The sequence below is a fragment of the Phyllobates terribilis genome, unplaced genomic scaffold (genome assembly GCF_046119375.1).
Source record: "Phyllobates terribilis strain yellow unplaced genomic scaffold, ASM4611937v1 Scaffold_1__5_contigs__length_1240528914, whole genome shotgun sequence".
In the NCBI taxonomy this organism is placed as follows: Eukaryota; Metazoa; Chordata; class Amphibia; order Anura; family Dendrobatidae; genus Phyllobates; species Phyllobates terribilis.
In genome coordinates this window covers 877,205,105-877,228,065 of record NW_027362761.1, presented here as the reverse complement: position 1 = coordinate 877,228,065, position 22,961 = coordinate 877,205,105, and the positions used below count along the sequence as shown (strand labels likewise).

The window sequence follows — 22,961 nt, the reverse complement described above, 5'->3', positions numbered from 1 at the left end:
CCTCCACGAGCCTAAGGCTGCGTGCCCACGATGCGTTTTTCATGCGTTTCCGCTGCGGAATTTCCACAGCGGAAACGCATCAAAAACGCTTGGTAATCCGCACCCCATGGTCCCCAATGGCATTCTGCAATGTCAATGCTGCGTTTCTGCAGCGCTCATAAATCCGCAGCATGTTCATTAATTTTGCGGAAGCGCAGCGTAATCGCCGCCATTGACTTGCATTGAGACGCATATAATCCGTGTCTGTACATTTGTACACGCAGATTATATGCGTTTCAATATGCGGATGGTACCCAGTTCTGGAGGAGAGAAGACTCTCATCCAGACCTGGGTACCATTGTACCTGTGAAAAAAAGAATAAAATAATAAATAAAGTTTATATTCACCTGTCCGGCGGCTTCTCTCTGCTTGCCGGCAGCGCTTATCTTCCAGGACCTGAGATGACGTCGCGGTCATGTGACCGCAGGCTGTCTCGCGAGAGTCCGGCAACCAGGAAGAAGCCAGGACGAGCACGACAGCACACGCGGTAGGGCATCGGAGGTAAGTATAGCTTTATTTTTTTATTTTTACCGTCACACTATATAAATCCATGCCATTTGCATGGATTTATACAGTGTGACCTAGTTGTCAAGCACTTTCCAAGTGATGCTATCGCCTGGAAAGTGCTTGATGCGGAAACACATGCGGTAACGCATGTGGATACGCATGTGAATCCGCATGTATTCCGCATGTATTCTGCAGGAAAAAAGCATGCACAATCTGCATGCGTTTTTTCTGCCAGGGAGATGCAGAAATTTTCTGCTTCATTTCTGCATCGTGGGCACATAGCCTAAGAGGCAACATTTCAAGTGCAAGCGAGCAGTCCAGAAATGTATCAGCTTACTATTGCGGCCTGTGGGTGGTTGGTTGGCTGAATACTTGCGCTTGCATTCCAAGGACTGGGGTAGGGACAACTGAACGCTGTGCTGGGATTAAGGACGTGGATGGTGATTGTTGCAAGTCTCCAACGACAGGTGCAGGGCGGGAGGCATCTTCGCATGCGCCATGCACAGGGGATTGGCGTGCACGCACAACAGCGGAAGAGGCAGTGGTGTCACCTACAGACACTGTTTCTGGACCTTGGCGTTCGGCCCAGCTAGTCAGGTGCTTTGCTGTCATGTGCCTGAGAATGCTGGTGGTGGTCAGGCTGGTAGTTTTGGTGCTTTTGATGATGCTGGCCTGGCAGATGTTGCAAATGGCCTTTTTTGGGTTATCTAAACAACGGTCTTTAAAAAAGAACCAGACTCGGGAAGACTAACAGTTGTACTGGCAACTTCCATCGTGTTGGTGCTCCAGGGAACAGTTGCCCGCCTTGTGTCTGTGGCCACCACACTGCTTGTTCTTGCCTGTTGTGGTGCTACGCCTTCCTCCCCCTGTATGCTGCTGTGTTCGCTCTAAATGTGTCACGGGTGTGTCAGAAGTGACAGTCACCCTGCAGTTGGTTGCAGGAGAGCACGTCGTTTGCCATTATAGCCAACTTCTTAGAAGCAGTATCTCTAGGACCCAGCGGCTACCTTCCTCTGGCTAATTAACACCCTGGCCTGGGTGTATAAATACCTTCTGTGTACAGGAGGGAGGTGCCGGCGATATTCATTATTCCTTTTGAAGGCTTGAGCAAGCGCAGTACTTCTTCCTCTCTGGTGCTAGAGGACATGTGCGAATTTGTCTGGAGTCAACTAAAGCTAAGCGATTTTCCCTTGTTTGTCCCGCCTTGTTGTCTTTAGTGTTCAGTGGGGATCGACTAGCGCTCATCCCCTCCCTTCCGGCGATTGGTGAAGAACCAATATAGGGACGTTAGTGGAGATGGGCTGATCTACTCTCACCCTCCGTTTCCCTAGAGTCTGGGTTCCCTTTCCCTCTTCCCTTTGTGTTGCACTTAGTCTTTCCCACACCTTGAGTGACAGCATGTCCCCTTGCCAGGTTGGGTTAGTGACTTCATCGTCCACCACTTAGTCTTCCACTTCCGCACCCTGGTCCTTCTTCTGACTTTCTGTCCATTGTGTCTCATCAATATCCACCTCTTGCGACAGTAATTACACTTTCCCATCAAGAGCGAGAGGCCAGAACTTATAAATGATGATGAACAAAACAGCTCTTCCCCCACTTGGAATGGAGGATCAGGGTGAGGAAGATGCTGACTCCAACTAAAAAAAAATCTCCCGAATCCGCACATTCCTCAACCATGAATCTACGAAAACACTAGTGCACGTCCTCATCATCTACCTTCTCGACGACTGCAACCTTCTGCTCTGTGGCCTCGCCTCTAACACTCTCGCATTCCTCCAATCTATCCTAAACTCTGTTTCCCGACTAATCCACATGTCCCCTCGCTATTCCCTGGCCTCTCCTCTCTGTCAATCCCTTCACTGGCTCCCCTTTGCCCAGAGACTCCAGTTCAAAACTCTAACCTTGGCATGCAAAGCCATCCACAACCTGTCTTCTCCATACATCTGTGACCTAGTCTTCCAGTACTTACCTGCACGCAACCTCCGATCCTCACAAGATCTCCTTCTCTACTCCCATCTTATCTTCACTTCTCACAATCGCATACAAGATTTCTCCCATGCATCCCCCCTTCTCTGGAACTACCTACCCCACCATTTCTGACTCTTGCCTACTGTTGAAACCTTCAAAAAGCACCTGAAGACCCACCTCTTGTGACATGTACAATCTGCAGTAACCCTCGCTCCACCATACCGCTGCACGACCAGCTCTATCCTCACCCATCCCTTGTAGACTGTAAGCCCTGGCAGGCAGGGTCCTCTCCTCTTCTGAACCAGTCGCTGTCACATTTTTGTTCAAGATTAATGTAATTGTTTTTGCGATGTATACTCCTTTTTCACATGTAAAGCGCCATGGAATAAATGGCGATAAAGTAATAATAATAATGTGGTCCACTCACATCTACTGAGACTGGACCATGTGATGGTAGCAAACTGACTGGAAGCTTTATCTACTATCCAACCAACAACATTTTCACACTGCTCTGGCTTCAATAGTGGTGTTCCATGGCCCCCTAGAAATTGGGACAGGAAGGTAGTTCGACATGACATGGGTGTTTGTTGTGCTCCTTCAGCAGGCACAGTTTCATCTTGCCCACTGCCTCTGCGTGCACTATCACAATCACTATAACATCCACTTACCCGTCCCTTGACACACACCTTGCCCATTTTAAATGGAGTTTAATATTTGTCACGTTGTCAAAAATGTCTGTATTATTACAGCAGTAATATAGGATCACGTCTGATGAGATGACCACAGTTTTAGGCAGTGACCTTGGAGTCAGGAGTTGCTTCCAGGGGTTTTCCCCATGTTGTTCCCATGTCACACACCACATGGCCAGATAAGGTAGTAAAATGTTAAAATGACATTTCCTGGTGAATGCATTTTTCACAATTGAAAGCAATGCAAAAGTGCAAAAATGCATCAAAAATGCTACGTGTGAACATAGCCCAAGGTGTGGAGAAGCATTTTTGTTTTTGGTTATTTATTTTGCCTTATATACAAGTCATTACCCTGGAAAGGATGTTACTTAACATTCTTCCCAGGAAAATCCATTTTGGTTTTGTTTTTGTATGTTTTATTGTGAGTCCGTAAAAGTGGCGCAATACTCTGACCACGTTGCTGACAGCAGTGATCTGGGAGTCAGAAATGCTTCCAGGGGTCTTCCCCATGCTGTTCCCATGTCATTTGAGCACTGTTCCCATCGATTTGGGCAATTTTTAGGCCCTCTGCTGACCGCCGGGGGGAGCTGCCTGAAAAATGCTCGAGTTTCCCATAGACTCACATTGGGCTCGTTGCTCGGGTCGAGAACCCGAGTATTCCACTTTGCTCGACCTGAGCAACAAGTACCAGAGCATTTTAGTGCTCACTCATCACTAGTCATTACACATACGGTGATATCAAATATTTAAAGTGGGGGTTTTGAGAAGGGTTTATTATCTATTTCTTTGGCACTCCCTCTGTTACTCATTACATGCCATGGTCAATAGCTGCTGACTGCGACATGTAAGGAGTTAACTAAGCCTCTGTGGCGTGCAGACAGTGCTCCCTTCCCCTGCTCCTGTCTGTGCTCCCTCCCTGCATGAACCTGTTAGAGTTATCCTAATAAGCACTGCTAGAGGAGAAAATGGAAGATCTAGGGGGCTTTTTCAGACCCTTGATTGCCATGACAACACATCAGCAGAGTCCTCTCTCTTGTCTAGTCACTTCAATGCCATTTTCTATGGAAGCCATGGCATGTAAAAATTAATGGCAGTGATCGTAAAGCGTAAATGGCAGTGATCAGCGTTCTCAGATATTAAAAGTTGCAGCAAAATATTAGCAACTGTATACAGCTGATAGCTTCTACGTATAGTATAAGGTCAGCTCTTAAGCTGGCCACAGGCAGCCCTCCTGGGCTTTGTTAACAAGTGGCCAAAAAATTACCACTGCAATGGCCACGTGGTATACATTACTGCTATTACCACTTAGTGCTAAGCCATGATGCCAGTAGTGTATATATTACATACAGACTCATTATAAGATTTGTTATACTTCCCTGTACGATTTCTGCAAAGTTTGTTGTAAGTCCAGTTCCCTTTAACACCTGATACACAACTCTCGATGTCAAACCACTTAATAAATAGAATTGAATAGAATACAGTAGGAACTTCATTTTTGTTCACAAGACTCACTATCAGCCTGTATTTATTTTAAACACCACCAGTTCTGGGTGCATACTGTAACGGGAAACTTCATCTAACAGCCCAGAATGAGGATTTTATTTCTACAATTTATGTAATGATCCGGTTTTTTGAATGTTTTTTTCTGTGACATCATTTATGCCTTATGCCCAGCTTGCTCTATACTAGTCTATTTGATTTACAAAGCATCAGCTATAAATCATAATATATGGTAATAAATTATATGTATACATAAAATGCACACACATATACACACGTCTACACATATTTAACATTTATATTATTATACACACATGTTTTTGCTTCCATTTCTTAAATGGATTGGACAGCTAATCTGTGAGCCTAATCTTTTCTCAGTGGTAAAGTAGTAACTGAGCTCATACATTCCTCCTTTTGGAGGAATGTTATCTGCATTTTTTCAAGTGATGGAAGCATAATCACACATATAGATACCAGAAAGCAAATGTCAAACTGCAATACACAAAGCAATCATCAGCTTACACAAAAAGCTAAATAGTGGTGTAGTAGCAGTAGTGCTAGATTTTGGACAGAAGTAATTCAAGCTGTGGTATGGTATGTGTCCACTACTCAACAGTACGGTATGTACGCACAAGAGAGAACATCCGAACCCCAAACCTCCTCCTCTGTGTGATCCAACGCATAGATCAATTTAACTTGGATGTATAATGCACAAAAACAAGGATTGCTTACATACTTACATAGAGTATGTAAGCCAGGTTGTAGGAGAACGTCACTCAGCGACCACCAAACAAAGAGCAGCCGTCAAATGACACTAGTGAATGTGAAAGGTCAAGAATCGACAAGGCTGAACTGCTCCAAGCTCCCATCACAGGAGTACATGACAGTGTTGCCCCACTTATTAAAGTTTACAAACAAGTTTTATAAAAAAAAATAAATAAATAAAGGAAAAAATATACAATACCTTATATTTGATGCAGACAAAGAATAAAGTGAGACTACGTATTAGTCAGACTTGGATCATCTGTGGTGAGAAGCAACTGGCTCCTGTCACTCAAGGAGTGACATTCCCAGCGAGCTCCGACCTCCCCGCACCATGTGCGCTCAGGCCTGGTGTCCTGTGAAACATGAGAGGTCACACAACGGGGGTTTCTGTTTTGCTTCTTTTTCTAGATGGCATGGAAAGAGGAGGACACGGCTTCTCAACGAAAACCTTAATGTATGTTTTATTTGATTCCTAATAAGTCTTAACTTATTTTATTTCATCAGAGTTCATCAGTGTCAAAAAATGCTGTAAAGTCTTGTAAAGTCTTCATACATGGCACTATGTTTTGGGGGTCAGCAGGGCTTTTTAGGCTTCAAATTACATCATGTTTTGAATAAAAAATCTAAAATTTCTCTATAGGAAAAAATATATGTTAACACACAGAAGCTACCAAAAAACTTGGAAGAAATGCCTTCCGAATGCCTGACTGAAGCTAGGCGAAAGTAAGCCATCTACAATATAAAAGAAAGAAAGCCACGCAGCCCCCAACGGCACACGTTTCCACATAAGCAGAATACTACACCAACACAGCGTGTGAAGTGCTGGCGGACTGGCATTTAGCATCGCCCACACCTATCACAAAATAGACCAGGCAAAGGATGACAGCTGAAAATGAGGCCAGAGGGGGCAAGAAGTATGGTCATTTCACTTGGTGCCAGGCCAAATCTTACAAATCACCATCCCAAAATAGACCGGCTACTAATCACTAATTCATTCGCTGAGAACCAAGTCTGACAAAGCCAGGCACTATGCAGAAAAAACACTACATGATACTCTGCATGGCGGGAATAATGGAAAACACAGAGTTCTCACATGTATGATGTAGGAATGGACATTTAAAGTGGTCTGCACAGACACAGGAAGCAGTCACAGCTCCACCACCCTCTGGACCACTGGAAGGCTACATTCACACATTGCGTTTTTTTATGCAAATTTTCAGCTGCGTTTTACAGTACCAGCAAAGTCTATGAGATTCCAGAAATCTCACGCACACACCTTGGTTTTTATTTGATCAGTATTTTGTGCTTTGCATGTTTTTTTTATTACAGAACAGAGCATGTCACTTCTTTCAGTTTTTTCACCCATTGGAAGTAATGGGTGGTGAAAAAAACACACCAAAAACGCAGGTGTCAGGTTTTTCAGTGCTTTTTGTGCCAAAACCAGAATGAGATTTTTTTTTTTTTTTCACTGAACTTTATGTACATGCATAGAAGAGACAAAAGGAAAAAAACACTCCAAAAAGGGCGCAAAATAGCAAGAAAACTCCTGAACAAACCTCCTGCCAAGAGATCAGGTTTTGCTGCAGAAAAAAAACTGCTGAAAAACCGCAATGTGTGAACATAGCCTAATGAGCTGTCAGGTGACGGAGCAGCGCATCATAAAATATCCGATGACATGCTGCTCAAGAAGCCTGACCATCTGCAGCGGTCTAGCGGCTTGTGAAGCAGTAGCGCCACCACTTCCGTCTTTGCGCAGACCACTAGATCCAGGTGGGTGCCAGGAAGTATGACTGAGTTTGTTACTTACATATCCAGTTCCATTAATCAAGAATACACATGAAAATAAGCAACTTATCAGAGAAATCTGCTTCTTTCTCTGCCAGAATTGATCAGTCATTACCAAAATTCCAATTTCTTTGGTAAAATCTATATTCAGTGAAGATTTATCAGTATTTTATAAGTTTTAACTATCAATGATTTTTTGGCATGTAAAAAAAATTAATTGTAAAGCTTGTCGTACCCATTACAGGTGGCACCCATGTCCTGTCCGTGCTTATGTGTGGTTTTGATCTGTGACGAATGCGTCTACATGATTTTTCTGAAGACACACAGTCTGCAAAATAACTTGGTGAATAGCTCCATACAGTCGGTATATATTCAATGCATGGAAAACATGGTCAGAACACATATGTTACACCAGACGGCTGAATGAGCCCTTGAATGAAATCGATTTCACCTCAGGCCTCTGTCAGATGGCCGAAATTCAGCTACATAACTTCTCTAGAAAAAGCTCATGTCAGGGGAGAACAAAAGGGACTGGCAATTTAACCCCTTCATGACCGGAGCATTTTCTGTTTTTTGAGTTTTCATTTTTTGCTCCCCTTCTTCCCAGAGCCATAGCCTTTTTTATTTTTCGGTCAATATGGCCATGTGAAGGCTTATTTTTGAGGGACGAGTTGTTTTTTTAAACGCCATTACTAGTTTTACCATATCGTGTACTGGAAAACGGGAAAAAAATCCAAGTGCGGTGAAATTGCAAAAAAAATGCAATTTCACAGTTGTTTTTTTTTTCTTTCCACGTTCACTGATTGCTAGAACTGACCAGCCATCATTATTCTCCAGGTCATTACGAGTTTGTAGACAACAAACATGTATAAGTTCTTTTTTATTTAGGTGGTGAAAAAAAATTCCAAAGTTTGCTTTAAAAAAAAAAAAGAAAGAAAGAAAAAAATGGCGCCATTTTCCAAGACCCGTAGCGTCTCCATTTTTCAGGATCTGGGGCTGGGTGAGGACTTATTTTTTACGCGCCGGGCTGATGTTTTTATTGATACCATTTTGGGGTGGATCCGATGTTTTGATGGCCCGTTATTGCATTTTATTGCAATGTTGCGCCGACCAAAAACATAATTCTGGCATGTGGAATTTTTTTCTTGTTACGCCGTTTACCGATCGGATTAATTATTTTTTTATATGGATAGATCGGGCGATTCTGAACGCTGCAATACCAAATATGTGTATGTGGGGTTTATTTTTTAATATTTTATTTTGAATGGGGCAAAAGGGGGTAATTTAAACTTTTATATTTTTTTTTTTTCTTTTTTTAACACTTTTTGCTTGCTTCTATAGTGTCCATAGGAGACTAGAAGCAGCAACTGTCAGATCGCCTCCGCTACATAGAGGTGATGAGCAGATCACCTCTATGTAGCAGAAATGCTTCTGTACTATGAGCACCGACCACTAGGTGGCGCACATAGCAATCATTACATCACAACCACTGGGGTCAGCTGCAGACCCAGGGTTGTCATGCCCACCCATCAGTGACCCGCGATCAAGTGACAGTGTCACCGATGGGCGGGGTAAGTGATGCGCTTCTGGCGCTGTTAAATGCCGCTGTCAGAGATTGACCGGCATTTAACTAGTTAACAGCTGCGGTTGGATCGAGATTCCACCCGCGGCTGTTGCGGGCACATGTCAGCTGTAAGAATCAGCTGACATGTGCTCGGTTCAGTGCGGGCTCAGCGTCGGTCCCTCGCTCAACCGGCCTATCCGACGTGGTGCGTACTATTACTGACCACGTCGGAAAGGGGTTAAAGGGAATCTGTCAGTAGGATCAGCCTTCCTCCGCCGCCGTCTATATGGACATATAGGTCATAGGAAGCTGAATAACATGACACCTTGATTTCTGCAATCTGATGTCTTATTCCAGAGAAATCCATGTTTTTATTAATATATAAAAGAGCTGTGAAATTGAACCTGTCACGTAAAATAACGCTATGGGGTTAATCTGCAGGATAATAGCGTTCTAATACCGTGCAGCCACCACACCGAGCGCCCCGCTGCCAGGAGGAAATTTAATCTGAGAATAGCATAATCTAGGGTAAGTGAGCCCGATTCCAACGATATATCACTTAGTTTACTGGATGCAGCAGGTGTGACACAATCAGAGTTTTTAGATGTAGCAGAGCCCAGAAGCTAACCCCGCCCACACCAGGCTCTGTATGTACATTGTCTATTGACAGTGAGCTGCTTATCACAGGAGAGGGTGGAGTCGGACAACTGCTCACATGTGCACCAGTCTGGCAGTGATAATCCCCAGTGATAAAACCTTCATTGTAAGTAAATAACCACACTTCATTGTAAGTGACACACCTTTGAAACCTGTGTTTCAGCCCCTATGTCTTGCAGTCTTCAGATTACACAGCAAAAACCTGCTGACAGATTCCCTTGAAAGAGCGAGGCTGCCTGGGGAAATAAGCGGGGCTCGCAGTGTGGCAGCCACACGGTGTCAGAAGGCTATTAACCGGCAGATTAACCCCATATCTGCAGGTAAATAGTTATTTTACATGACATAAGACATCAGATCGCAGATGTCAAAGTATCATTTTATTCAGCCTTTTAGGACCTACATGAACATATATACGGCCTAGGGATGCTGATCCTACTGACAGATTCCCTTTAATGTCACCCTGTCCAATGCTTACAGATGATATGAAGGGAGAGTAGGGAGATCCCCATACACATTAGATGGTCAGTCGGTCCTGCTAAAATCATTAGTGTGTAAAATAGGAGCATGGTGCAGAATACCTCACCATGGAAAATAACTTTTTTTTTTTTTTTTTTGTAGAAGGAATACACAGGCCGTGCACTCCAAAACATGGTTTAAATCATATTAATAACCCCACATAGACATTCTTTAAGATGATCCAAGATCCTAAATTGTAGCTTAATGATAAAAAAAAAAATGATGATATGCACTGCAGAGGTAAACGGTTTAAGATCCGAGCTGAACCACAAAGAAACAAATTTAGGACAATTCAGCGAACAATAAATTTTATTTGGTACACCTGATTTCCGAGAGATCCTTTCCAAGAAATGTTCTAACATCTGCAGTTGTTACCGAGTGCAATAAAAGATATTCTTCAAGTGGTTGCCATACATTTTATTATAGTATAAATTATGCCTCATACTTTAGTCCTCAGAACCTATTACAGGAAAGCATGAATAAGAACCCATTACAGAAACAATTGCACATAATGATTGTTGGATGGTGGATCACAGAAAACAGTGTTTCTCTGAGTGATGCCAGCTATGATGAGGGCTATGCTCGCAGCAAGCGCATGGAAGCCATCACTCATCTTAAAGGAAAGCGATACAGTCGTGGCCAAAACGTTTTCACACTGACACAAATATTGGTTTTCACAAAGTTTTCTGCTTCGGTGTTTTTAGATCTTTTAGTCAGATATTTCTATGTTTACTGGAGTACTATTATCAAGTTTATGTGAAGACTCAATATTTACACTGTTGACCCTTATTTTTCAAGACTTTTGCAATTTTCCCGGACAGCTGGATATCAGCTTCTGGGTCAAATTCTGACCCACCACAACTTAGTAGGAATTATAAGGATTGGACTGCAGAGGACTGGAATAAAAGTTATTTTCTTATTTTCTCTGGTGAAGCCCTGTTCAGACTGTTTGGGACATTTGGAAGAGTGACTTGTCTGGAGAAGAGAAGGTGAGCGTTGCCATGTGATACTAATACTAAAGCATCCTGACACCAGTCATGTGTCATCATCCAAGGGAGCGGGATCACTAATGATTTTGCCTATGAACACTGCCATCATTAAAGAATGGGATCTGAACATCCTTCAGAGCAACTTCTCTCAAGAGCAACTTTTGGCCATGACTGTAGATTAGAGCCACTGATAGAAGACATGTAGCATATGTATAGCATAAACTTTATAACAAAAATGGCATGAATGCTATACAGTTTCCAAACTTCTCTAGAAAAGGCTTTCCTACTGCAGGAACCAAAAATTATAAGGTATAATGAAAACTAACATGATTGAAGCAACAGACCATCTGATATCTGCTAATGAGCAAGAGTTTGGAGCCCCCACTCATTTTAAAGAGGACCTGTTACCATGTAAAAAGTGGCCAGTTTCTGTCCACCATACGGTTCCCAGAGATAGGAGCCTTTATATTTACTGCTGTTTATGGTCTTTATGGAGGAGGTGGTGCTTACAGGGTAATTATGCAAACCAGCCTAAAAACATGCCACAAAAGAATCCAGTATGTCACACCCTCTCAAAGACCAGAAAAATCAGTACTAATAAAAGGTCCTATATCTTGAAATCGTATGGCAGATTTAAAAAATATATTTATTAAAAAGGAGCAGTGGGAGAAAAATAAGACCAAAAATTGCCCCTTGTGACTTCATGACAGGTCCTCTTTAATCATAAACTGATGGGTATTGCCACCCTAACAAGATAAAACACCTGCCGCTCCACTGCCAACTCTCCCCACTGACTTTCTTTACAGGCCTACAGCAGTGACATCCCGTCTACATATCTACCACCTTACTATCACCACTGATACCGCTGAATGGCTGCAGCGGTGAAAGGGACCTCACTACCGCAGTCCTTTAACAAAGATTGAGCCACGGCTCAGCATCACCTGATCCTGCACAACCCTTTTAAGTCTTTATAGAGGACCATCAGTTGTCAACAAATCTGGAGAGGTAATGGCATTCTCCATCAAATAATTCAAGAAGCTCTTTAAAATTCTGTGCCGTGTCATTCCTCTGTTTAACCTTCTAAAGAATGAATAAATAAATTGACAATTGGGTGTCAATTTATTCATACATTTTCAGGAGGAACATCACAATGCAAAGTGAAAAGATAGTTCAGAATTGCCATTTCAGGGTATGTGCGCACGATCAGGATTTGAAGCAGAAATTTCCTGAGCATTTCTGCATCTCCTTTGGCAAGAAAAACACTGGGCGTTTTTGATGCGTTTTTTTTTCAAGCGTTTTTGTACAACAATGAATGCTTTTTGGAGCTAAATAAAAGTTATTTGGTGGGACATTGCTTAAACCTTGGATTACCATCAAAACTGGGGTTAGTATATTGGTTAATTTGAATGATTAAAGAATGTGTCTGCTGTATTTCAAATAAAGTGTTTACTCTGCGTCTGTGTGTTTATTTAACTCTTTACTTTAACTGGGTTTGGTCATGAAAAGGTCTGACTGATACCTTGTCATCACCAAACAAAAGAGCTAAGTGTCAGCTAGTCCCATTCATCCAATCGTCATTAGCATTTCTATTCATGTAATTTATGCATCTGCTGTGAGCTGCTATTCTTAGCCTGAGAAGGTGCCATTTGCAAACATTTTCCCCGGCCATTAATAACATCTCACAGCTGTCAGCACTCCGCAGCGGCGCTTTGGACGCAGAATATTTTGTTACGTCCAAAACGCGGTGTTCTAATGCCGCACTTTTGTTGTTGGTACATGTGAATCCACCGCATATAATGGCACTTCAGAAATTGACATGCTGCGGGTGAGTTTGGGTACGCGGCCACGATCAGGACTCTGCGTATTTATACAGCGTCAAACCTGTAGCATCCAGATGTTACAGCAATGTGGATGGGATCTCTAGATATCCCATGTCCACTATGCGTGCATCAGAGGCTGCGAATCACCTGTGGACACCGACATGCGACGCATCTTTCAGGACTGCAACATGTCAAATTCTCTTGTGGAGTCGCTAGTCTCCGCAACAGAAATTTGACCACTAGAAAGTATAGAATGCGATAAATCCACATGGTTCAGTGAACACATGTGGATTTACTTGCTTTCAAAAGAATGCAACGTTTTGTACGTAGCAAAAAATGTGTGTCCAAATTGAAAAAAAAATAAAAAAAAAAAAATGGCGTGGGTTCCCGCATCATTTTTATAACCAGCAGAGGGAAAGCCGACCGCTGGGGGCTGATATTAGTAGCCGGGGAAGGGGCCATTAGACAACAATGTTCCCTGGCTATTAATATTAGCCCACAGCTGTTTGTTTAGCCTTTACTGGCTAGATTACAGAGGGACCCCAGAAAAAAATTTACGTGGGGTCCCCTTATAAAATCTAACCAGCAAAGGCTAAACTAGACAGATGCGGGCTGATATTAATAGCCAGGGAAGGGGCCATGAATATTAGACCCCTCCGTGGCTATTAATATCACCCCTCAGCAGTCCCAGCAATGGCGCATCCATAAGAATCTGGCGCTTAGCCTCCGCTATTCCCACTGCCCTGTAGCGGTGGCGAGTGGGGTAATGGGGTTGATGTCAGCCTTGTATTGGCAGCGGACGTGAAACCCAGGTTAGTAACGGAGGGCTGATTGCTGACGTCAGCGTAGGTCCTGGAAGCACAGTACACTGTGCTTCCAGGATTTGCTCCCCGCATTATACCGCTGGCCGCCGGGCTGAAGACATCGCCGCGAGGGACCAGGAGGTCACCGGAGGAAGCCGTAAAGGTGAGTATAGAGGTTTATTTTTACTTTCTTTTTACCGCGGGCACGCAGTTTATCAGCGGGAGCGGCGATCGGATGAGAGGAGTAGTAGCCTCCTCTCACGACCCACGTACCACCCGCAACGCGTTTCAGGCGCAAATTCTCACCCACTGACTTTCATTGAAATGCAGCAAATCTGCAGGTATAGATATTATACCTGCGGGTTTGCTGCTATTCACTGCAAGTCAATGGGTGCAAATTTGCGGCGGAAAAGCCCAAACAATGGTCTTGCTGCGGTTTTTGACAATGCGAATCCGGAGCGGAAATTTCCGCATCATGTGCACAGCACATCCGGATTGCCATTGCTATACATAGCAGACCTATTAACAAGAGTTTTTGAAGCGTTTCCGCGGCAGAAATATCGCAGCGGAAACGCATTAAAAACGCATCGTGTGCGCATAGCCTCGAGGTGAATATAAATATTTACTTAAAAGGAGTTGTCTCAATATCATAAATGAATTAAAATATGCAAAGTTGTTTATCAAAATCAGCGCTGTTCTGAAGAATTTGTTTACTGCTCATTGCCTTGGTTACCAGCAAACTGCAGTCTTTCAGTGCTAGCTTGTTCCTTCCGCATGGAGCACAGCACTTACAAGCTCTTTGCTACACATCCGGGCAGCTTCAGTGCCACTGCACTCCTTCCATGCTGCAGAGTTAAAGCTGCCTCTGCAAGCAGAATGGGAGATGGTAAAGTTCAGACAAGCAGCATCATGATGCCAGTGATCTAAACAGTCAATCATTCAGAAGAGCACCATTCCATGCCATGGAGGGAGCCTTCGATGCAGAGGAGACCTAAACACCTGAAGATCTATCATGAGAACAATCCTTTAAACAGACAGGTCACAAGAGCCGAGCAGTGAGTATAGTGAGCGGTGACTTTTACAGCTCCCTGCACAACCCCGATGACTGAAAGTGAGCAGCTCTAAGGAGAATATAACTTCATTTTCTCCCTGCAGCTGCTGCTCCATTAAGTCTGCCAGACATGATTTAAAGAAGCACTTCCATCAAAATGTTTATCCTATTAATAAATTGCAATCATCACATTATACAGCACTGTGTACTTACAATTGCTCATTTTGCCCTTCTACCCAGCTAATTCTTCTCTTTTCCATTAGGTCTATGACATCACGGGATTAAAAACCAACTAGCTGAATCACTCTAAGCTCTATGTACTCTACATAGAAACAGGAGGTCAATTTTCCCTGTATGACTCATCAGTCACTGCAAAAGTCCCTAGGGGGGGGGTTCGGGAGAGCAGCTGAGTCAGGAGTTGAAGAGGGGGATGAAGAGACTTCCTTTTTCTACATAGAGCAGAGAAAAGAGAAGAATTAGTTGGGTAGAAAGGGAAAAGGAGCAATTTTAAGTACACTGTGCTATATAATAAGATGACTGAAATATATTAACAAGATAAAAACTTTGAAGGGAGGAGTGCTTCTTTAAGTGATTATTATGTGCGATATACCACTATATCTAGCACTATATCTGCAGGTAAATAGCAGTTCTGAAGGTGTCGGGTTTCCTTTAAAGGGAACCTGTCACAAGATTTTCCAATATAACCTACGGCCACCACCTTACAGGGTATGTCACAGGGCCCTGTGACGTGCAGGGGAGAGGGGGGGGATATGGTAATTTATCACAGAGGCAGCGATTTAGGGGAATAGTAAGCAGATAGGAGGGGATTTCTCGGCAATCAGACCTCTACTATGGGCCATACAGGTAAGTATAGATTTACTTTTCTATCACCTGTATGCCCATAGTAGAGGTCTGATATCGCCCAGGGGGGGGTGACACATTCCCGTCTTCTTGGTCACATGTTGTGGATAATTCTGGCTGCATATTTGGTTACGATTTCACGACAAATCTGCAAACAGAATTCGCATATGTTACTTGTGGATTTTGTTGCGGACTTGTCTGGAGATTTCGTCCTACCCTTACACCAATACTAAGCATTGTATAGGGTGACATTTGAAATAAAAATATAGAAAAGAATAAGCATGCAGCAGATTTAAAATCTGCATCATGATTTCATTTTCGTGAGGATTTTTTCCTGCAACATGTGAACTGTATTTTAAAAACTTCATTCATTGACATTATACTGTAAATTGCTGGATATTTACAGTGCAGAATCTGCAACACAAAGCTGCCACATGTGAACTTGGCCAAAAGTATGTTTTCTCTAACCGGCCAGATTGTTTGGAGTATAGTTATAAGGAAATCTGTCCTTGACTCATTCTGCCCATGGTTCGGACAGCATAACTCAAATGACCGGTCTCCTACAAAACCTGTCTCTGGAGAAAATCTGCACAATGGGTTTTCAGGCAGCCCTGTCTGCAGAGCACTGATAGAATGAAGACTCCGGGAAACGGGAATCCGCTTTTTGCTGTAAGATACTTAGGGAAAGGTGCAATTGTTGGGATCAGCTCTGCTTCCTGATAATGATGTGATATAGTGGGACTTCTGATATGTCACATATTATATTCAGGCTTCATTTACTGCATAATCATGAATACATTTACAACTATTAAGTATTCAAACAGGTCTGTAGATACAAGTGTGCATTCAGGGCATGGCTTTAGTAATGAGGGTATGTGCATTTATCTTTCTCAGGATAAAATGAACATAATGCACAGTAACGTCACAACGACACTGCTGTGCATGTTACGTCTTATGTCACTGCTTTTAACCACTTCAGGGTTTGGAAACGCTTAAGTGACGTGACATGCTCATTCTTTAAGGCTGCTTCTACTCAGAAGCTACTCACTCACTACACTTAGTCTATGTGCCCACGATGCAGAAATGCTCCGATTTTTCCTGAGTGTTTCTGCATCTCCCTGGCAGAAAAACCGCATGCGGATTGTACATGCAGATTGTACATGAGGATTGTACATGCGGATTGTACATGCGCTTTTCCTAGAGATTTTAGCAGTGCTTGACAACTTGGTCACACTATATAAATCCATGCAAACGGCATGGATTTATATAGTGTGACCAAGTTACGATGCTGCAAATGCAGCATCAATAGTAAAAAAAACAAAACAAAAAAAACATTATACTCACCTTCAGATGGCCCCCGGTATCTTTGGCGGCTCCCGGTGCTCTAAAAGGACCTTCCATGACGTCATTTAGTCATGTGATGGTCACGCGACCATCACCTGACCGCTGACGTCAGCGGTCGCATGACCGTCACATGAGTAAATTATGTCACGGAAGGTCCTTGCAGACCACCGCCGGAAGCCAAGGAGACAGCAGCGCCGCTCAAAGGAGACCGGGGGCGCCGGAAAGAGGAGTATAAGGTTTTTTTTTATTCTAATTCTTTTTTTTTACAGGTACTATGGTACCCGGGTCTGGAAGTGAGACTCCTCTTCTCCAGACCCGGGTACCATCCGCGCATTGAACTGCATGATATCCGCATGTGCGCGTGTAGTCATGCGGATGTCATGCGGTCCAATGCAAGTCAATGGCGGCGAAAACGCAGCGCTTCCGCAAAATAATTGGTAGTGCTGCGGATTTTTCCGCAATGATAATCCGCAGCATGTGCACATCACATGCGGATTATCATTGGGGAACATGGCAGACCTTCTACCAAGCGTGTGTGCCCACGATGCGTTTTTTAAGCCTTTCCGCAGCAGCAATTCCACTGCAGAAATGCTTAAAAAAATAGGTAGGAGGTCTGCAATAGTTCCCAATGATAATCCGCATGTGCACATGCTGCGGAAATTTCCGCTGCGGATTATAATTGAGGAAAAAAACGCAGCACTATCAATTATTTTGCGGAAGTGCTGCGTTTTCGCCGCCATTGACTTGCATTGGAACGCATGGAATATAGCATCACTGCATCTGTACATGCGGAATCCATGCGTTTCAATGTGCGGATGGTACCCGGGTCTGGAGGAGAGGAGACTCTCCTCCGGACCCGGGTACCATAGAACCTGTAAAAAAAAGAATATAAAAAATAAATATTATAATTTACCTTCTGATGGCCAGCGGTGTGCTTGTCCTGGCTTGCCGGCAGCTAGCAGTAGACTAAAGGACCTGCGCTGACGTCATTTAGTCATGTGACTGGTCACGCGACCGCCGACGTCGGCAGGTCCTTCAGTCTACCGTGAGCTGCCGGCAAGCCGAGAAGCATCGAATAAAGACTCCGGGGGCCATCAGAAGGTAAGTATGATATTTATTTTTTAACATTCTTTCGGTCACACTACATAAATCCATCCTCTTTGCATGGATTTATATAGTGTGACCAAGTTGACAAGCACTTTCCAAGTGATGCTAAAATCGCTTGACAACCCGCATGCGGAAATGCATGTGAAGAACGCTTCACATCCGCATGTCCCTGGCAGGAAAAACGCATGTACAATCCGCATGCATTTTTTCTGCCAGGGAGATGCAGAAACGCTCAGGAAAAAATCCAGAGCATTTCTGCACCATGGGCACATAGCCTAAAAGTTTTTTTTTGTTTTCTTTTTTAATCTGCAGCAGGTCAATGCTTTCAGCATTTCCACCCATTCAAATGAACAGGAAATAAAATGCAGGTAAAAAAGCATGCAAAAACAAACACATTTTTTGCAGCTTTTTTTCCTGCCAGCACTCTGCTTTTTGCTGCAGAAAAAAAATGGGTGCCTTCGGCTCACCTTCTCAAATGCTTGGTTAGATCCATGGGAAGTGCTCAGATGAAAAATCCTGGATGGGAAAGAATGGATGAGACTTAAAAAGCCAGTGAAAATGCAGTACTTGTTTTTCAGTGTGAGCAAAAACGGAAAATTGTCCCATCAGGAAGAAGTTGATGTTTCAATGCAAGTTTTTGTTATTCTTCACACTGTAAAACAAGTGCTGGATTTTCACATGCATATGGCCTAACAGTACAGCGTGAAAGCTGCCAGGAGTGGAGCTGTCACAACAGCAGCAAAGCTTCCCCAGGGAAAAAAAATAACCAAAAAAACCCCCGGCGTTTTCCTGGAGTGGCCTTGGCTGGGAAAACTTGCCAGCGTCTAAATGCTGGCGTGTGCACATACCCTTAAATTGGTTATGTCTAACATGCATGCTCACAACCCCTAAGCATACGCCATGCTGATGTAGCCGATAAAATACACTAATACACTGGGTCACATTCCAATTCAGGCAATGCCTAGACATTTAATATAGAAATCATTAAAAACGTAAACCAGACACTAACATGGCCCTGAAATGCCAGCCTGGAAAGTCAATCAGTGCCCAAAACTGTTGGAGACACGGCGGCTAAATTGGAACAAATCTAATCTACAAAACAGAGTTTCCAAAGTGAGAGACCTAGTTTTTCATGGGTATAGGAACATTCTCGGCCAAAGTACCATCTCTGACAGCTCGGTGCTAGCATCTGCCGTTCTGTACACTTCACACCAAAGTCAGGATTTATAGGCGGTGCAAAATCCATGTCACAGGTGGAAAGTGTAGATCTGCTTTCACACGTTGCTCTCACGCCTCATGCACATGGCCATTTTACGCTTATATTTTGTACAGAGCAGTGGTGAGTGAATTCATAAGACCTCTGCTGTTCCTCTCTAGGAACAGGGTGACATCTCTCTAGGGTGTCAGTTCTTTATTGCTAGATTCAGTATGTGAGAATACTTGCGATTGAGCCTCTACAGCAGCGCACACAGTCATTTGGCTTTTCTGCCATTGTACATGAATCCAAATATCAACAGACTGGCAGGTGCATACTAAAAGTAGCCATCTCCATATATAACTAACAAATAAAGTTGCACTTTGTAACACTATAGTATGCAAACATGAAATATATGAAATTGCATTATTGCTCAAAAAAATAGGAAAAAACGAAGATACTCAGCGCATAAATTGGCCAATTCATGTGTGCCCAGTAGCCATGACAAGGCGATCTTCTTTGCTCGGAACCTAACCACTCCACCCATCACCCTATGGCGGTCTTAATCACAGCAGGATTCTACCTACCCATATAAATGTAGGCTATCAGCACAAGAGAGAAAACACATTAGGTTAGGCTCCCAACAAAGAAGATCGCCTTCTCATGGCTTATGTGCACACATGAATTGACCAATTTATGTGCTAAGTATCTTCATTTTTTCCTATTTTCTAGAATAATGCAATTCCAATTTGGTATATTTCATGTTTGCATACTATAGCATTACAGAGTGCAACTTTGTTAACTGTACATGAATCCTCAGGCCGAGTTCACATAACAGCGTGAAAAACATGCCTTGTAATTCCCTGAAAACCAAAACTTGTATGTGTTAAATGTGGATTTAGCTACTGATGTCGCCCACATGGGGCGGTTGGGGAATGAAGTGTTATACAACCCCATCTATTCACATTGTCTTATACTTTGCTGCTGGTCTCACAACCTAAAGACAGTTACACTGTGTGTGAATGAGGCCAAGATGGTCACTGGTCAAGATGAACTGATGACTGTAAAATCAAAAAGTCCCACATTTTTAATGAAATCCAAGGACAAATCAATGTATGCAGGGACAGAGTTAAAGCCAGAACTAGTTCTGCGAGGGTGTAAGGGTGAGTAGGATTTCTATTTTTAACCATTCTTATCCCGTGTAATAATATGCTTTACCAGATGGGAAAACCCTGTTAAATATCAAATTATATAACCTACTAATAGACTTCAATTATCAAAGGTACCCTGATTCGAATGTATCCACTCTGGTCCCCGAAGGCCAGGGCTGTGGAGTCGGTAAGCTACAGTTGAAACTCCGACTCCTGGATTTTATCAGGTTCCGACTCAGACTCCGGCTCCGACTCCTTCATAAATGGCCAATTCGTAACAATAAATTTACTGTTGTAAAATATTAACATCGTGCTTATTCAGTTTCTCACCATCACATAAGTAATCAGACCGCTTAGAGCAAAAACTATATTTATTAGAATACAATTAGAATATAGCAAATAACTTTTATAAACTTTTCTAAACTCTTGTAAGTAAATATGTAATAAACACTGTTATGCAGTTAAGAAGAAATCTATAAATTTGTCCTCAGAAAAAGTATTGCCTCTGTCAGATCCTCCTTCATGGATGCCCTCAAATCTGATCTAATTATTTTGAGAGCTGAGAACAACCTCTCTACACTAACTAGGGTTGGTGGCAAAGCAGTAACCACTCGGGCAACATCTCTGACAATGTCAGGATACAGAGGAATCGCTTGTTGCACTGTTATTTTTGATGAACGGTCAAATTTCTCAATTTCTTTTAGTGCACATGAAAAATTCTGCTGAAATGTACTGGCTGTGTTCTTTGATGGGGATGACTCTTCTTCTATGCGGGAACGCTTTGCACGGTCCTTGTGATCCAAATATTTTTCGAAATTAAATTCTTCATCAGTTGATGATGAGGGTGAAGATGTGGCAGGACGACCATTCTTCTTGTTCCTCCTGACTGTTCTGCAACCCTTTCATCCTTACTGCTATTTCAAACAGAGCTTCTTTTCCTTTAGTTAGCTGTTGATCATCTAGAAGAATCCGATGCATTGGGTCTACATAAACAGCTGCCAAAAGAATGTTATTTTGTAATAGTAGCTCTTTCATTGATGTAGCAATGCCACTTGCAATTAACCCTTCTCTTTGGGACAGGCGAAACATCAGGTTCTTCCACTCCTTTAAGAAAATACCTGGAGTTAAGTCCTCTGCTTGTAATTTTTTAGTCACGGTAAATGGGTGCTCTAGCAATTTTTCCAGCTCAGTCACCTGATTCCACTGACTTTCATTTAGCGTCAGTTGAGGGTTAGCCACATCTACAAGAAAGGTTTTCAGTTCAACCAAGCGCTGAATCATTAAGTAAGTACTGCCCCATCGTGTGGCTTGATCAATAATTGCCCCTTTTCCAGCACGTCTCTTCAAAATTGAGTCAACTTTAGGGGTTCTGGCAACAGTAGCCAATTTTCTCACCTTGCCAATCAGTGCAGCAGCATGTCCTTCTTGCAGACTGTCTCTTATAGCCAGCTGTAGCGTATGCACAACACAGCGCATGTGATGAATGAAAGAACGTATTGACACAGTTTCAACAAGATCATCTAAACTATCATGTTGCTGTTCATCTGAAGCAACTTCAGTTACAATACTGTGTTCCTCTATATCAAACATTTCTGTGTCTGTGGACCCAGAATGTTCTTCTAGCTGCAGGTCACCATCATTACTCTCATTCATTAGCTTAATAGTACTTATCATATTTGAAGCATTGTCAGTTACGACAGAAAGAACTTGCTCTTTAAGTTCATAGTCTTGCAGAACCTTTTCCACCAAGACCTGGAGAAACTCACTGGTGTTATGAGCTTTGGTGTCTTTTACTGCCAATTTCTTGGTAACTATTTCATTTTTGTCACAAACAAATCGGACATTGATGGCAAAATAGTTCACTCTGTGACGTGTGCAGGCATCCATTTTAAGAAACAGAAAGCGTCCCTTGAGAGTTTTTTTTAAGTTCTTCCTTTTGTTTAAAAGCTTCTTCGATTACTAATTTTCTAATACTCTCTCTCTCCAGAGAAACACCAAGCTTGCGGGCCATTTCCCCATTCAGACACATAAAAGCTGGTCGTGAAAATAATGAAATAGGCACACTATCCTTTACAACAAGCTCTATGATCTGTTTTTTTAAATGTATCTACTGTCATTGTCACAGTAACTTTGTCACTGACAAAATATCTTGCAACTGATGGCTGCAAAGTTCTCTGCTTCTTTGTTTGGCTGGAAGAGCTGGGCACTGGTTCATTGGTTTGGATGCAGTCTTTCTCATCCACTGCTTTCAGTACTACTGGATGAAAGCGCTGTAAATGTCTCTTTAGATTAGAAGCTCTGGTAGGAGCATTTTTATCTTTGCCTGAATATGCACTGATCTTGGCTTCACAGCATTTGTTTTCGTCTGGATCATTTGTCATACACTGACAGACAGAAAACATTATGTCTTGAGTGATGGTGAAATGTTCAAATACAGCTGATTTAATGTGACGCTTCTTTGACATTCTCAGGTTTTTAATTCTGCATTCACAATCCAAATGACAATTGTTTTTCCTAAAAACAATTGTACAAAATTATTGCCAGGTCGTACAACTGATATAGTGGTCCGTAATACTGTTATTCCTCATGTACTCACAGTTAACTGATGCAAAGTTTGTTGAAAGGATAATACTTCTTACAGTCTTCCTCT

The 22,961-nt window shown here is 42.7% G+C and overlaps 1 protein-coding gene across 5 annotated transcripts in view; it reads right to left on the bottom strand.

Moving 5' to 3' along the window:
* The window catches only part of AIMP1 (aminoacyl tRNA synthetase complex interacting multifunctional protein 1), a 102,936-nt gene that overhangs the window by 55,772 nt on the left and 24,203 nt on the right, over positions 1–22,961 (bottom strand). Inside the window, exon 1 of one of the 5 annotated variants that reach the window (XM_073639630.1) lies at positions 5,668–5,821. The exons of the other annotated variants lie outside the window; for them this stretch is intronic. The gene's annotated coding sequence lies outside the window, so the exon portion shown is untranslated. Of the gene's footprint in view, positions 1–5,667; positions 5,822–22,961 lie in introns of those variants that run through there. 5 annotated transcript variants of the gene reach the window in all.